General features: G+C 43.4%; 1 long non-coding RNA gene across 7 annotated transcripts in view; it reads left to right on the top strand.

Annotated features, from left to right (window-relative positions):
- The window catches only part of LOC116569857, a 62646-nt gene that overhangs the window by 5059 nt on the left and 40574 nt on the right, over positions 1-17013 (top strand). For 2 of the 7 annotated variants that reach the window (XR_004277219.1, XR_004277216.1), the window contains one exon: positions 336-4111. The exons of 3 other annotated variants lie outside the window; for them this stretch is intronic. This is a non-coding gene — a long non-coding RNA (uncharacterized LOC116569857). Of the gene's footprint in view, positions 1-335; positions 4112-17013 lie in introns of those variants that run through there. 2 more of the 7 variants (XR_004277217.1, XR_004277218.1) reach the window with 2 other exon arrangements.

Below are 17013 nucleotides of genomic sequence, written 5' to 3'. Positions count from 1 at the left end.
AGTAGCGGGGTCTCTATAACGGGCCCCACGTGCTGAGAACAGATTTGCTCCCTTGGCCTCTATCTTCAGTCTCTTTGATGAAAGTGGAAAACTTCTGATTATGGAATGGAAGCTGTGGGTGTTGATAAAACGGCTTTGCTTGAAGTGCAGGTCTTCCTGAAGGCCCGTGGGGCTGAGAAGGGCAGTGGAAAAAAATGTTTGTCTTACAGTTACACGTTTTGCATACAGTACAATGTCCTGAGAGGGAAGGCTGACAAGGGGGAAAAAAATCACCCTTTGTTTTTACTCAGAACCTTCTGAGCAGTTGAGATTTTCAGATCCGTTTGCTTCTCCAGCAGCCCGTGGGCCCGATCTCACTGTTGTCCCCGTGCCTCTCCTCTACAAGCCTGCAAGCTTCCTGGCATCCCACCCCACGGGTCTGAGCCCCCCTCGCTGCCCAGCTGCTCTGGGATCCAGCCCAGCCAATGGAGTGGTCCCATCCTTTGTGCTTCCTGGCTGCTTTCTCTTTTTCATTTGGTCACCTGAGATACAAATGGAAAGAGCTTTTACAGAGTTTCTTGTTGAGTGACTTTCAAATCCCTTCTGGAAGCGAAACTGTGCAGTGAGTGCAGACACATAAGAAAGTGGAGTTTTCTGGTTGAAGCAGAGGCAGGGCGACGAAGAGGCAGGCTGGGCCCAGCATGTTCATACACCTTTTAGTGGCCTGGGGTCTCTCCAGGCTGGAACAGAACTTGCAAACTTGCCAGTTAGCTCAAAACCCATATTCCTCAAATCAGGAAACTGAGGCAGAGAAATGGAGATGAGTTGAGGGGGTAAAGTCATGCTTAGGAGCCCCCTGTGCTCACTCTTACCCCTCAGGCACAGTCTTGCTTCCTGCCTCACTGACCTCACCCTTCCACTGCCTCAGAGCCTTCCTGCCCCTGCCGCCTGCTTCCGTCTCCCAGGGAGGCCTGCTCAGGGCTCTCAAGCCCACCACTGTCCTTTCTCCAGAAAAGTCCATGGTCATGCACACACTATTGTATCCTATTAACTACTTGTTTTGACCTCTGTCAAGTGTGCGAATACGGTGTGCCTTTTGCCTTCCCCGTTAGACTAAGAGCTCCTGAGGGCAGCCTTCCTTGCCTCCTACCCTGCAGTATTTGCTGTGGGATCCATGTATGATTAACCTTCAGTCAATGCTTGTATTGACTTTGTGTTTATGGAAAGAGAAGGTTCTAGAAGGTTGGTTTATACAAAGGAGTTGCCTGATGGTGTATTTGTCTCTCACTTCTCAATGGTCCCCGGTTTCCCTGTCCTTCTCTAGGGCTTACCTGGCTACCCATTGGCCTTTATGTTCTAGCATGACCCTGCAAAAGTCACCACTAGCCTCCTTTCAACCTGTAGTCAGCTGAGGTGTGACTGTAGCATCTGAGACTCGGTGAGCAAACAGGTCTAATATCTCACCCCTATGGGAGGGAACAGCATTTGAAGAGGAACCAGCTGTAGGACTGTCCCCCACTGTCCAGCCATTGCTTCCCTGTGTAGAGGACTGTGAGGTCTCTATCGTGGACTAAAATTGTCGTCCCTGGGCCAGCACTAACAGAATTTGGTGGCTCTGCAAATTCTTCGGCTCCACCCTAGGATCTACTTGATCAGAAACTCACGCTGGGGTCTAGCAATCTCTGTTTTAACAAGTGCCTCAGGGAACTACAATTCCTGAAACCATTTGGAAATCATCGGTTTAGGAAAATAATCTGTCTAAATCCCAGAAAGAGTCAAGGGGGGGGCATCTTGTCCAGGCTATGGCCCTTTGGGCAGGTGAAGTCTTAACCCCACTGTGTAGATGAGAAAACTGAGGCATAGCACTGTAGCGATCAGGGTGCTGGAGATTGTTGGAAGGAAGCTTTGTTTTTTTTGTCTCTTGTTTGGGCCCACTTTCTAAACCCCAATATAGGCTGAAAAACGCTATTGTAGATGGAGATATATTTATAATATATATCTGAAGTTCTCTTGTGGTGAACACTGTGGTAGAAACAAATATTTTTTAAAAAAATTTTTGGTGTATGTGAGAGAAGGGCGAACTCCTGCAGGGTATTTTCAAGCAATAAAAGATGTAGGATGGATCTCGTCCCATTAACTGGAGATCCCTCTGTTTTGCAAAGTCTAATTTGATAGATTGGACATTGGAGTTGGTCAGGGTGACACTGAACTTAGGATCTAGTGGCTGCAGGTACAGTGGATATGGAAGGGTTAGGGTTACAGTCATGGGCCAGATCAGCCCACCACCTACTTTATGAATAAAGTTTTATTGAAACAGGGTCATGCTCATTTGTTTATGCAGATTATAGCTATGTTTGTATTGCAATGCAGCGTTGAATAGTTATAGTTGCAACCCAGACAGATCTCATGGCCCACAAAATCTAAAATATTACTATTTAGCCCTTTGCCAGAAAAGTTTTCTGACCCCTGATTTAAAGTATCAAAATAAACTCAATTCAAGGCAGGATTACAAAAGAAGGGATTTGGAGAAAAGAACAGAAATGCGTTTTTCTGAGATTCCTCCATAAAATCTGCACTTATATTTTCATCACTAACTCACGTTTTCAGAAGAGAACTTCCTTTCCTGGGATTCACTAATTGAGAAGGAGCTAGATACCCTCATTTGTGCATGACCACATAGACTACTGGAGAGGCCCCAGGAGCTGAGAGAGAGGCTGGCAGAAGAGATCTGGGAAATATGTAGACAGATATACTTTCAGCATTGGGAATATGTGTGTGTGTTCATAAATTAATACATAATAGACATATATATGAATCTATACATTACATGCACAGGCACACACACATGTTATTCCTACCTACTTTAAAGAGGCATTGAGACCACTTAAAATAAATGCACACGTATATTGGAACTCAAGCCATTAAGACAAGGCACCAGGTAGGAGCCACGATGTAAAGGGAGAGGTTAAGGATTAAGAGAGGGACACACCCTGGCAGAGGACTGTGTTCAGCGGTTATGTACAGCATGTATGCTTCTGATGAGATTCTTGGTAATCAGGGCAAAGAAGAAAACATGCTGGGTTGCATAGCTCTCTTTGATGGTAAAGAGCAGATGAGTTCAAAAGGAGAAATGGACCCTTTGCTGTTTGTACAGGTGCTTTGAAATACATAGCATTTTATGAAATGGCTGATGGTAATCTATGAATTTAAAGCATGGCGTGGCAATGAATCAGGTAAGAACTGATGTGAACAAGTGAAAATCCTGGAATATTTAAAAAGAAATATAGTCTTGTGATGTTCAGTGATGCAGAATTAAAGATGACCAGACGCTAGGGTGGTGGAGGAGTCAAGACCAAAAGGGGAAAAAAGAAAAAAAAAATAAAGAGGAAAAAAAGAGCATCACTTTCCTGGCATCTAGGAGCCTCGGAGAGGGGAAGTACTAGAAAATCCTTAAGCTAGATGGTCCTTAAGACCTGCTTTCCTCGGAGTTGGTGGAGCCCAGAAGTCCAGACCAGCTGGCTGCCTCCTGGAAAGGTCTGCATTTTCTCAAGCCTGTACCTGCAGTCTGTGTTCGAGGACACTGAACCCTTGCAGGGCAGGGTCTCTGCCCCCACATGCCCTGCTACCCTCTTTCCTCACTGTAGGACTGCAAAGACCATTGCACAGGGCCTTTCTCAGGTAGCAAGATAAGTCTTGCGAAGAGGCAACATTTTCAGAAAGAACTTGAAAAAATACATTTCCGGGAAATTGCCTTTGACATTTCAGATCTGCTCCAGGGAAAACTGCTACAGAAGCTTTAAGCAATGAACTGTCATCATTTGGATAATTGCCTTTCAACCATCGTTGAATATCCCACCTCACAGACTGAATCAGTTATAAAATGTCGGGGCTCTTAACCTTGAGAAGCCCACAGGGATATGCAATCCGGAGCCAAACACCAAACAAATCACTTTAAAACAATTTTTAGTAGTTGCCCTCTAGAGAAAGTTGGGGGCAGGCAGCTTTGTTGTCTTTTTTTTTTTTTTAGTAAGGTTTTCCAATTTTTGAGTCTTTGAACTGTTTGCCTTTTTAAATGATTTGACTTTTGAAGGGTATTTGTGTATAATTATGGTAAAAAATAAAAATGAAATAGAAAAAAAAAGAGCTCTGTTGTCATTCAAAGAAGGGAGGCGAGTCTGCATTTTTTTGCAAAGCTGGAGAAAGGTCCTTCCATATCAATAAAAGACAGAGAAGAAGAGACAGGATGACATGTTCTACGGCATGCCACCCATCGAGCATCTGAGGGCTACTGTGTGCTGCTAGGCACTGGCATTGTAACAGCGAACACCCTACAGACATCAGCCCTGACTCCGAGAAGCTTACAGTTGGGGGAGCCAGATGGACAATTAAGTAGTGAATACAATATAATGTAATGGGTATTCATACCAGATGATTCAGGGCATTCTATGTGCACAGCGGGTAGGAAACATAATCTCATTTATCATTCTCCAGGGGGGCTTCCTGGTGGCGACATCTTTGATGTGTACACTGGTTTACTAAGTAAAAATGCACTCAAATTCTACTAGGTTGCTTCCCACCCTTCCCCTTCCAGTTTAACATCTTTCAGTGTCTGTCCTTGCCTGTGGAGTCCGGGTCACAAGTCCTTGCACGGCCTCACTGGCTGTCCCCTAAGCTTCATTTTCAGCCTCTGATCCCAGCTCCACTCCAGGTGCCCTGTTTATTCTGAACCCCAAGCCAGCTAATCCCTCTGCTGACTGCGTTTCTGTTCAGGCAGCATCCTTGCTGCAACATTAAATGCCTTTTCTTACATCTCTTGCTCTGGCAATTCAACACGTTTGTTTAAGTTGCTGTTCAAATATTGTCTCTGCTCTGAGCGTCCACCCCCGACTTTCAGAAGAAATCTATCCCTCCGTAGGGTTTCAGAGCACACGTCTATCTCTAGTCGATAAGGATGAGAGTAATAGTTTTATGATTACAACCACCACCTGCATTTAACGAGATGAGCTCATTGTGTGCCAAACACATTACATTCATAGTTTCACTTAATTTGTGAGGGCTCTTATTGCCCTCTGGCAGATAAAGAAAACTAAATCTCAGAGCTGCCAAAAGGCTCTTTCAAGGTCATACTGGTACTGAGCGATGTTCTGACCCAGGGCTGCCTGACTGCCAGCAGGTTGCTGTAAACATCATGAGATTCGATTACCTGTACTCTAGGTACCTACCTAGGGCTCTGTCTCCCCAAAGGCGCGGTAATCACTCTGAGAACACAGCATATCTCTGGAGTAAATAAATGGCTTGCACATGTCCACACCTGGCAGGCTCTTGATAAATATTTAAATGATACCTTTACCCAATAAGACCACTTTAAGGACACAATGTTGGAAGAAACATTTGTTTTAAGACACCATGCCATCTTCATAAATGAGGTCTAAATGTGAGCCCATTGCAGACAAGAGATCCAAGGCCTGATCCTCCCTCTAGCCTCCCCTCTTGCTGCCGTCCATTCTCCAAATTTCTATCTCTCTGTCAAGTCCGGTCCCTACCCTAAGTATATGCAAACACACAGTCTCCCCATAAAACAGATACCGTGACATATTAAGGAAATCTGTGTCTTCTTGGAACATAACGGGTGGGCAAAAAATTCAAAGAACGAATGTTATTTGGAGAAAAGGAGAAATAGAGAAAGGAGGGGGCAGGGGGGAGAAAGAGAAATTTGGAAACTTTTCAGAAGTTTAGGGTCTGTTTTGTTTGAAGAGAAGAGTGGCTTATTTCTGAGTTGCTCAGACTTTTTTCGTGTAGAGTACAGCCTGGATCTCCTGGGCATGCTAGATCTGGGGACTCCGTGAGGGGTGGAGATTGACATTGAACGATGTCCTATAGTGTTTTTTCCTGATGTTAGCAAAATCAGGAAATGACCTTTTCTTTTCTCTTTAAAGTGGGCTAGGTTTTTTTTTTTTTCCTACGAAATATGAAGTTCAGTGAGTCTTGCTTTTGAAGTAAAACTTGATTTATCCCCGGAGTAAATGATCTCAAATTGAACAAGTGCTTTAGCTGTACCATGTTACCTATTTTCAGTTGTGAAGCAACAAGCCAAGGAGAAAACATGTCAACCACAAGAGAATGCACCAATTCACTTTTTGTGGTTGTTACTTTTACTGGGAAGAAGAACAAAAAAGTCCCAACCTAACCTTGCCTTCTTACCATCAAAATTTCAGCCGTGCAAAGAAAGGGGGTTATTGGCAGACAGAGAGAATGGAAGCATCTGTAGAGGTGTTAACGAATGGAAGAATGTGGAGGGGAACACGTGGCGGGGAGGTGAAGCCTAGAAGAGTGTACAGAGAAGGAGAGAGGTCCAGACCAGTGTTCTGGAAACACAGGCCTGACTTCACATTCCTCGCCCTTCCTTCTACTTAAGCAAACATCTGCTGGACACTCACTGGGAGGTGAAAGACCAACACCTTTGGGAGGTGCTTCTGGTCTCACTTGTCATTGGCAATGCAAGAGCGATAATTTATTTTCACTTTTAGGATAGTTAAAAGATTGATACTGTGTTTAAAACGCCTTAGAACACCTCCTGGTGCATGGTTAGCACTTGGTTTACATTTGTCAAAGGGATCAGATCCTGCCTTTTGTTGACTTGAAGTGTTAGAACATAAACCATTAATTTAGGCCACCAAACTCCTCTCTGGGCCACCAGACTATCTAGACAACCAAACTCCTCTCCTGTCCTCTCCGGTCCAACCACCGAAAACATCATTCCCCCTTTCCAGTCTCCTCTGTTTCTCCTCCCAAGCTGTTTCCCGCCATCTTTGCTCATTTGTCCTTATTCCCGTTTTTGTGCCTCTGTTCCCTCCTGCCAACTTCCCAGTTGCAACTTTACTGAGTATATTTAGCTCTTCTATTTTCATGTTATATATGTCTTTGTTTGTCCCAAATTGTTTACTATGAATACGTATCACTTTTTATACAGAAGGTACTAGAAACAGCCCAGAATCTATACCCAGAGTGGTGACCACAAGTAATATCTTGGATCACACTGGACATCTAATGTTGTTTTCTTTTTAAAATATATGTAGTTTCCTATAGGTCATAGGAAAATCTATTATTTCCTTGTCTGAATACCATGTACTACCTTTCACTACCTCTTTCTAGGGAATGTGGAATATATAAGAATTTAAATTTCTCTCTCTGAAACCAGCCCACGGTGTGGTTGGCACAGTCCTGTGTGCCCTTTTCTCCTTTCTCTGTGAAGTTGCTTTCTGGGGTATCCCATTCTGTACTCCACATCAGAAAATGTGAGAGTAGCAAAACCTGGACAAGCTCGAAACCCTTCATGGGAACTGAAACAGCATAAGGAATCAGTCCAAGGAGCTCATCTGCCCATTTGGTAAAACCTTCTCTTGCTTTGATGTGATGGAACCTGATAAGCATTTTGGGGAAGAGGAAATAATCCTTCAAACTTAATGCACGTGGAATATTGTGGAAACTGTTGCCGCTCTGCTACATTGGGACGGAAGGCTAATTGATTAATTGTAAATTAAAATAGAAGGACCTAATCGTTCTTACAGAGCCCACTGAAGAATATCAGTAATTTTGTGATTATAAGTGAAAACTAGAAATAACAAGAGGAAAATACACATGAATATTGATTTGAGCTAGGAATTAGTAAGAGTGGCAGAGATTTGTGTCCACTGTTATGCCCGTTCTTAGTGACCAGTGATTCTGGTCCTGGGTTCATATATACCGCCACCTCTCAAACTTCATGCAGAAGAACTGCCTGGGCATCTTGTGAAAATGGGGATTATCAAATCCACATGACTGCAGTGGCCCACTCCACTTGGAAAGACACAGCAGAGGAAACATAGCAGGCCAAGACCACCATGCCAAATGAGTCTCTCAGTGGGCCTCTTTGCAGCAGTCTAGGGTCTATATTCTTTCTCCCCCGCAGTAACACAGGTGCTATCCTTGTGATGAGACTACACAGTTGGGTACAGGGGCCAGTCTGGTTCGAGAACCCAAAGCGCCATTGGAACCAATATCTGTTTTCACAGATTCCAGGTCCCAAATCTGTGGCTTTCCACCGGTATTCATAGTTCAAGTACAGTTTGCCCCATCTAGAGGCTGTTTACCAATCAAGAGTCATTTTCCCCATGAGCCGTGCCATTCCACCTTTATCAAGGAAATAGTGCTTTGAGGTTGACCTCTTGTCATTTTCCCACAGAGAAGGTGAAGGCATTTTGTTAAACCTTTACTCATACCCACCCGTCTGTTTTTGTTTCTGAGCACATAAGATCACCATGGAGCCTACAATAAGCTTTTCTCCCTTGCCGTTAAGGAGGAGTCATATGACTAGTTTGAAGTAATGAGATATGATGCGGAGTTATGAGTTGGTGTGTTTCTCTGAGCTCCTTCTCAGCTAATGAGCTAGGTGCAGAAAATCCAGTGAAAGACTCCAGGGAAGACATGCAGGGGATGGTGGAGTCTCGGGGTGGAGAGAAAACAACAGAGAGATGTTGGGTTAGAGTTGCTGTATGTTGTGTGTAACATAACTAGCTTAACTTATGATGTTATTGTTTAAGCCAGAAAGCCCTAGAGGTCAAGAATTCTCTTATACGAATAATTACACCTATTAAACTGGGACAATGGATCTAAATGGGCACTGTCCTGGCATAGCACATGCAGTGACTCTAGATATAATCCATCTTATCACCCAACAAAGTCTTCAGTAACGCCATGTGTTTTGCCATCACTTTCCGAGTTGTGTGTACGTGTGGGTGAGAGGGATGTATGAAGTACTGAGTCCAGTTTCCAGGTAATATGCAAAACCTAGAGCATCCACTGTGATCTATTCCTGTTTGAGTAACATGGATGAAAATTCAGAGCCAGAGAGACGACTTTCAAATGTCTTATTAGAAGCTGATGCCAGAGTTGGCCTCAGACTCTTGTTGTCTTCATTTCTCTCTTTAGTTTTCCACTCTGCCTCTTCGTAGTAGTCAGGATACTACTAGGATATGTAGCAGTGGCAGGCTAGTCTGAAATATCAGGGAATTAATAAAACAAACATGTTTTTCTCATTTACATGGAGTCTAGCAGGTGATAGGCAGCCTTCGTGGCCTCCAAGGTGGCTATGGAGAGGAAGGACAGTGTGAAAGATTGCACATGGATATTCAACGGATCAAGCCTGGAAATGGTTTATACCATTAATGCCTGAATTCTGTTGGTTTGAGCTAGTTATATGACCCCAATCCAAGAACAAGGGAGGCTGGGAAATGCACCTTTTCTATGTGTCCAGGAAGAAGAAATAGCATGGTGAATGTAAGCATTTTCTCCACACACTCTCTTGGAACTATGCCTTCACAGTTGGCTCTAACAACTATATAGGAAACTATATGAAGAAGACCGAGGGCCTCTTGAGTACAGCAAAGTATCCCCCTGACTCCTCTCCTCCACAGGAGACTGTATTAGTCTGCTTACACTGCTATAACAAAATGTCATAGACGAGGGGACTTAAACAGCAGACATTTATTTCTTTTGGTCTGGAGGCTAGGAAGTCTAAGATAGGGGTGCCACCATAGTTGGGTTCTGGTGGGAGTTCCTTTTCTGTGTTGCAGATGGCAGCCTCCTTGGTGTGCCTCACATGGCCCAAGGGAAGGAGAGCAAGATCTCTAGTCTCTTCTTCTAAGAACACGAATCCCATTACGGGGGAGCCCCCCGCCCCCAACCCAGCCCATGACCTTATGTAAACTTAATTACCTCCAGAAGCCTCATTTCCAAATACCTTCCCATTAGGGATTAGGGGCATCAACATATGAATCTGGGGAGGGGACCAACATTCAGTCCATAACAGAAACCTTCTGCCATTTTCCACTTGTACTCAGGATGCTATATGGTTAGAAATATGGATATTTGGCTTCTGGTCTACCTGTGACTCTGGGAACTAGAATCTCTAGTCATATGGCTTCTTGATGCATCCGTTTCCTCAAATGTTTACCTTTACAGCTCTTTAGATAGTGAATATGAAGGAAATGTATGGAAAGAAGTGGTGATTATTGTGTCACAATCAGAGAAAGAGATGATGTCTGTCCATCTTATTTCACATGCATTTTGACCACTAAGTGTGAAATACTTTCCTAGAAACGAGGGATATAGTGGTGACCCATAAATTTACTTGCTGCACAATTTCTCATCATTGTTTGTTTGTTTTTTTTGGTCTAGTCAGGGACATATATATTATTTTTAATGGTAATTTGAGTCACACCTAATTATGGATTGTAATTAGTGCTATGAAGGAAAGGTATGCAGTCACATGAATGGGCATGATTGGGACATCCAATCTAACCTGGGGGACATAAAATCTTCCTGAGCAAATAATGCTTGATAGAAGATCTGAAGATTAATTTAGAAGTAATCATAATGATGTTGTTGATGATTATATTTATCAAGACCTTGGGGTGCCTGGCTGGCTTATTTGGAGAAGCATGTGGCTCTTGACCTTGGAGTTGTGAGTTTGAGGCCCATGTTAAGTGTAGAGATTACTCAAACAAATGAACAAACAAACAACAAGATGGTACTATGTGCCAGGAGCTGTTTTACTTGTCTTACGTGTACTACCTTATTAAATTATTATTGCAATGGTTCTTCACAACTACACTGTGACCTAGGTCCAAATATTAGCTCATTTTTGCAGAATTAGTTGGAGAAAAGAGGTATGCATCTTCTAGTGAAAGGGAGTGGCAAACAGGAAAGTCCTATGGTTGGGGAGAAGATGCCCAAGACACATTTGAGGAAGTGAAAGAAAGATGAAGTATTTGAAATCATACTGTGTAACATGCTGTAAGGAAAAAGACTTTTCTCCTCCTCATCAAAGTGTGACTGTGTTGGGGGACAGAGGACAGAAACAAATGTGGACATTTTGGTTGGGTATCAACTTCAACTGTCTGTAAAATACACTTACCACGTAAACAAACTTATGTTGAATTTGATTTAAAAGTTTTGTATTTGTATTCCTCATAATGTTACCACAAGAGTTCAGAGAAACTGAGACTTTGGGGAGATGCATTAAAACCCAAGACCAGGAAGAGGGGTTGGAGGATTTGCTAGCACTTTTCCTCTCTTGCAACTGTAAATCCGGTGTGAGATCTGCCGAGGTGTTGCTGGAAACAGAGTTCAAGAGAGAATACCACATGCCCTTGACCTTGTTTAAATCTGCAGTGTGGATTGGGGAGGAGGATCATTTTGTATACTATAGCAATAGCTTATCTAGTCTGGTTCAGAGTGTTTTCACAGCAGGTTAATAGGAAAGACTTTTTTCTTCTCTTCTTAGAAAATGATCGGCTTTTTTTTGAAGTTAGAGTTTGATTTTCTATGCTAGGCAGCATTTTGTTTTCATTGAATTGACTTTGATGTGAAATTTCCTGGCATTTCTTAATTCTGTAGAGGAGGTTTCTCCCTTTGAAACTGAGATGTGTACGTGTATAATTACATGTGTTACTGTGTCTGACTGATCTACATTTGTTCATGTGTTCATTAGCAAGTATTCTCTGGCACCGACGATAAGAGAGATTCTGGGGATGCTGTACTGAGCACATCAAAAAAGACTCCTGCCTCCATGGCCATGGGACTTACAATTTGAAGGTGTTTATCGACAGTCAGCAAAAAGATACAAGAGTGAATGTTTGTTTGTTTGTTTTTTAAGATTTTATTTATTTGACAGAGAGAGGGAGGTCACAAGTAGGCAGAGGAGCAGGCAGAGAGAGTGGGGGAAGCAGGATCCCCACGGAGCAGAGAGCGCGATGCGGGGCTCGATCCCAGGACCCTGAGATGATGACCTGAGCTGAAGGCAGAGGCTTTAACCCACTGAGCCACCCAGGCACTCCAAGAGTGAACGTTTTATTAAATGCTAAGAAGAAAAAGAACAGGTTGCTCGGAGGTGGGCTCGCAGGAGGGTCTACCTGAGCATGGTGGGTATTCTGCGTTACTTCTGTCACCCTTCTTCCCATCCTTCTCCACCCTTCTGGGAGGCTGACCTGGCTGGGCTGCCTTCAAGGGCTCCTCTGCTCCCAGTAGGAGGTTGGCCTTTGGCGCAGTGGGGTAAGCAGGAGGCTGTGGTATTACTTCCTTAGTCGTATTCTATAGATCTCACTGCTCAGTTGTGAGCCACTAGTGAATTCAGGTGGCTTTCTTCTTGCACCTACTGTCTTCAGGTTCTGGTACACATTCCCTCCCTTCCTGCTTCAGGCACCTGCTGGTGCCAGCTGTGGTGTCCTGGGCTATCTCTTGTTGGTGTCCCTCAACCCTGGCCATACCTTTGTACATAGGCTTTTTATTAAAATATTACCCCCCCTTGGTAGGTGACATTTGTTTCCTGCCAGGCCCTTGACTGAAATATCCTCAAGAGTGTCTTTTTGAGGATGTGGCTTTTAAGTTGAAATCTGAAATGTCGGAGATTATGGACTAGAAAATTAATGGGAGGAAGCAGGTTTTAGGAAGAGGGAAGGGCATGTGTGAGGGGCCCCAGGCCAGCAAGAATTTTATGTGTTCAAGAGACATATGGGAGAGAGACGCCAGGTAGCCTATTGGAAGAATTAGGATATGGGTATATAGAATGTTACTATAAGACACGATAGTCAGTAGCATAAGAGGGAGTGCCAATGATGACTATTCTCAGTGGTGATGAATAGAGAAGACTTCCTGGAGGTGGCAGCATGTGAGTAGGGCTTTAAGGATAGATACATCTTACCTTTGGTGGTGGAAGGCATTCCGGGGAAAGACATCTATATTAGGCAATGGTATTCAAAGTAGCTGGTCTGTGGACCATGAGGTAAGAAACCTGTGCTTGAATGTATCTCAGTGCACTGCTCCCTTTATCAAGGCAGTCTTTGCACTGGGCTACCTGGCATTCGTAGGTAGGAGATGGAGTTGCAGAGAGAGAAAGAGAAGTTTGGTGAAGTGAAATGCAGACAGAAGGAGACAGATAGCAGCGTAGGGAGCTGAGATTTTAGGCTGTGGGCAGTGAAGGGACATTAGACATTTTTGAGAAGAATGGCAAGGTTAGCACTGTGGGTTTTTTTAATGATTATTTATTTTAGAGAGAGAGAGCATGAGCAAGTAGGGGCAGGGGCAGAGAGAGAGAGAGAGAAAGAATCTCAAGCAGACTCCCCACCAAGTGCAGAGCCAATGCGGGGCTCCATCTCACAAGGCCGAGATCATGACCTGAGCCCAAACCAAGAGTTGGATGCTTAACTGACTGAGCCACCCAGGTGCCCCTCTAGCTGTGTTTAAAAACATAATCTCGCAGGACAGGGCTGGACAATCGAAGGGGGAAAGTGTGAGGCAGGGATGAGAAAGTCACTGGGGGAGCCACCGTGGAGACCCAGTTCTCTCTCTTGTGGATTCATCAGTTTAACAGGAGCTGTTTTATTTTTGAAATGATGGCTGTGGTCTAAATGTGCTGCTATTCCCCTGTTCCCTTTCCGTGCTAATTCTCAATATACCAGAGAAAGCCAGGAGGCTTCAATGAACTAAGACAGAAATCTTGAGAATCAAAGCAAATTGCAGTGTGCTGATTGTCAGTTTGCTGATGGGTGGGGGAGGTGAGGAGGACTTGCCATCTGCTCTGTGACCTGTGGGAACTGGGGCAAATCACGGAGTCTCACTCAGTATGGCTCTTCACCTTCAGAGTAATGTCTAAGAATTATGCAGAGAAACTCGTTGAATTATCAGCACGCTCTTTGTAGGCAAAAAAGATTGGTCATTTTAATTAACAAAGGTGTGAAATTAGAGTTACAGAAGAAAAATGGTAGCAGGGAAGGGAAACCAAACCTGAACCATGTTGGGGGGGTGCTTTCTGGGAAAAGGGGCCCTTGTGCAGATTTTCTGGGTAAATGGATTGGCTGATATCAAGCAGATCGCTCGGGAGACTGGAGTAGGAGTGTCAAGAAAGACTTTTCTAGACCGTGTCAAGGGAGACTTTTTTGTTGATGGATTCTCTGGAACACCTGGAGAGCTTTGCATTCAGGAAAATGCTGGAGGGAGCAGGAGCCCATCGTAACTGAGCATCTGTAAAATGGCTCTTGTAGCTCCAACACGGAAGGGAAGGGAGGCTGTGGCTTCGCATCAAAGCCCCTCTTTGGGTCCTGAGTCAGCCGGCTGTGCCAACATTGGGGTGTTGCTCCAACCCCTTTCCCATGATCCACAGCGTCATGGCTGGCATTTGTGGAGCCCTCCTTCGGCATCAGGAACAGCGGTAGGTACTTTCCACACATCACTCCATGGGAACTTCCTAGCCACTCTGGGAACTGTCATCCCCATTTTATCAACAGAGATACCGAGGCTCACAGAGTCTTGTGACTTACTTGCCCAAGTCGCAGTAAGTGTGACAAGGACTGGAAACCAGTTCCATTTCAGTGCACAACTTCAGTCCTGAGAGCGAACATATCACTTCTTACCATGGTCCTCTTTGCTCTCAACTCCAGTACTCAGCAAAGGGCATATTGCTTTCCCCTCAAAAGTGGCATCAATGAGAAGATAGGAGGCACCAAAATAAGATACCCTGCTTCCTGAAATAAGAATGTACAAGTTGCACAGATAACATAGAATTGGGACGAGTGAATTAAATGAGGGAATGAGTGAATGATGGATCCAAACAAATTGCCCTCAATGACTATTCAAGAGCTACTTACTAAGGTGAGCCCATCACCTTTGAATGACATCACTGTGGCCATTGGCTGTCCACCCAAAGAGTCCCACAGACCCTGAATCATGGCTTTTGCATCCGAATGTTTAAAAAACAAGTTCACCGATGTCTTTACTAACAAACACGTTCTTCTGTGTAGTGGAATAGAAACCTTTCTCCTCCCTGTTTGGTTGGGAAGATGTAGTGAAACCCATCATGTGAAAACACAAATGTTTGAATAAATAAGTACATTTTGTCTTTTTTATTTTAATTACACCAGCATTTCTTAAAATGTGGTCCAGAGACCCCCTGAGGATCCCCAGCACTTTTTTAGGGTGCCTGTGAAATGAGGTCAAAGCTATTTTTGTGACAATACAAATATGTTTTTGGCCTTTTTCAAGCTCATTCACTTGTGAGTGTAAGTGGAGTTTTCCAGGGGCCGCATGATGTGGGGTATCTGCCAAAGACTGAATGAAGAAGCAGATGTAATTTTCTAGCTGTTTGTTACTAAGCCAGGCATGAAAGAGATTTGCAAAAAAGTAAAACCAATGCCACTCTTCTGTTTTTTGAAAATATAGTGTTTTTTTAAACAAAAAATGTTATTTATGTCAACATGTAACTTACTGATATTTTTGAATGAATACATTAGGCAAATTTCTCAGTTTTTGTTTCAAATGATACTTATTGATAAATATGTACAATCACAAATTTTGGAGTCCTCGATTTCTAAAGGGCTGAAAAGCTTTGAAACCAAAGTGACTCAGAACCTTTGGCTAAACACATTATTGAGTCAGTGCTGCCTCATCCCAGCACAATAAAAATAATTTGTAATTGATTCTTAGGAATTCCTACAAGAAAATGCCAGCTACAATAACACAGAGTCTTTCTGCTACTTCTAAAGGAAGTAGGAGTTAATATTCAGTCTTAACTGCTATTTCACAAAAATAATTACATCTGGGTACTCCTTAACCCAAGTGCATGAATTGTAAAATATAACCTGAACACATTTCCCCAGATATTAATTGCTATTTCTTTAATAGAGGAAAAATTCTCTCTTATAGAGGGGGAGAAAGAGGAAACTCACCTTTGAGAATTTCCCAATCTCAGGTTCTTGCCTACTGGTGTGTAGGAGCACTTTTCCCTGAAGTCTTTCCTTTTCTTTTTTAAAAAATTTAAATTCAAATTAATGAACATATAGTGTATTATTAGTTTCAGAGGAGGAATTTAATGATTCGTCAGTTGCATATCACACCCAGTGCTGATTCCATCACGTGCCCTCCTTCATGCCCATCCCCCATCTATCCCATCCCTCTACTCCCCTCCCCTGCAGCAGCCCTCCGTTTGCTCCCTAGAATTAAGGATCTCTTATGGTTTGTCTCCCTCTCTGTTTTGATCTTATTTTATTTTTCTCTCCCTTCCCCTATGTTCATTGGTTTTGTTTCTTAAATTCCACATATGAGTGAAATCCTATGGTATTTGTCTTTTTCTGACTGGCTTATTTTGCTTAACATAATACACTCGAGTTCCATCTACATCATTGCAAATGGCAAGATTTCATTCTTGCCATTGCGTAATATTCCATTGTATTATATATACCACATCTTCTTTATCCATTCGTCTGTCAATGAACATCTGGACATTCTCCATGGTTTGGCTATCATGGACATTGCTGCTGTAGACATCGGGGTGCATGTGCCCCTTTGGATCACTGTGCTTGTGTCCTTTGAACAGATACCTAGTAGTGCAGTTGCTGGGTCATAGAGTAGTTCTATTTTTAACTTCTGGAGGAACCTCCATACTGTCTTCCCTGAAGTCTTGAAGGGAGGCCCTCACAAACCAAAAGTGATGCAATCTGCATTGTGATCCTGATTCTGTGCTCAATTTACTGCCTGACATTGGGGAAAATCCTTTCTTTCCCTGGGGTCCCTTTTCCTCATGAAGATAGGGAGAGAGCATCTCTGGGGTCCTTTCTTGAAAGATTCAAGTTTGTTTTGAGACATCTGGAACAGACTGATAAAGGAATGTGGAGAACAGGGCACTTAGGTAGTCAAGCGATGGCAAAGACCAAGATTTTGGATTTGATGGAAGAGTGGCAAGTGGGAGCTCAAGAAGAGACTGAAGGGAATTCTGCCTCCAGAATGCTAACAAAGATTGAGGGGATGGAGTACTCAGGTGTGGGAGCAAGAGTTTCCTTGGGAAAGGCAGCTCACTTCCAATGCTGGCAGGGACATTGGGAGGTCCCCTTGATGCTTTTAGAAGAATTTGTCATAGGGTCTTGAAGGAAACAGATACCATCTGGCTCAACAATACCAATTGGCTTTCTGATTGTCCAGTAACTTCTTTTATTAGGTCATGGATTT

The sequence above is a fragment of the Mustela erminea genome, chromosome 12, assembly GCF_009829155.1.
Source record: "Mustela erminea isolate mMusErm1 chromosome 12, mMusErm1.Pri, whole genome shotgun sequence".
Taxonomy (NCBI): domain Eukaryota; kingdom Metazoa; phylum Chordata; class Mammalia; order Carnivora; family Mustelidae; genus Mustela; species Mustela erminea.
Note: the sequence above shows the minus strand (reverse complement) of the source record. Positions and strands in the feature narration are given on the sequence as shown.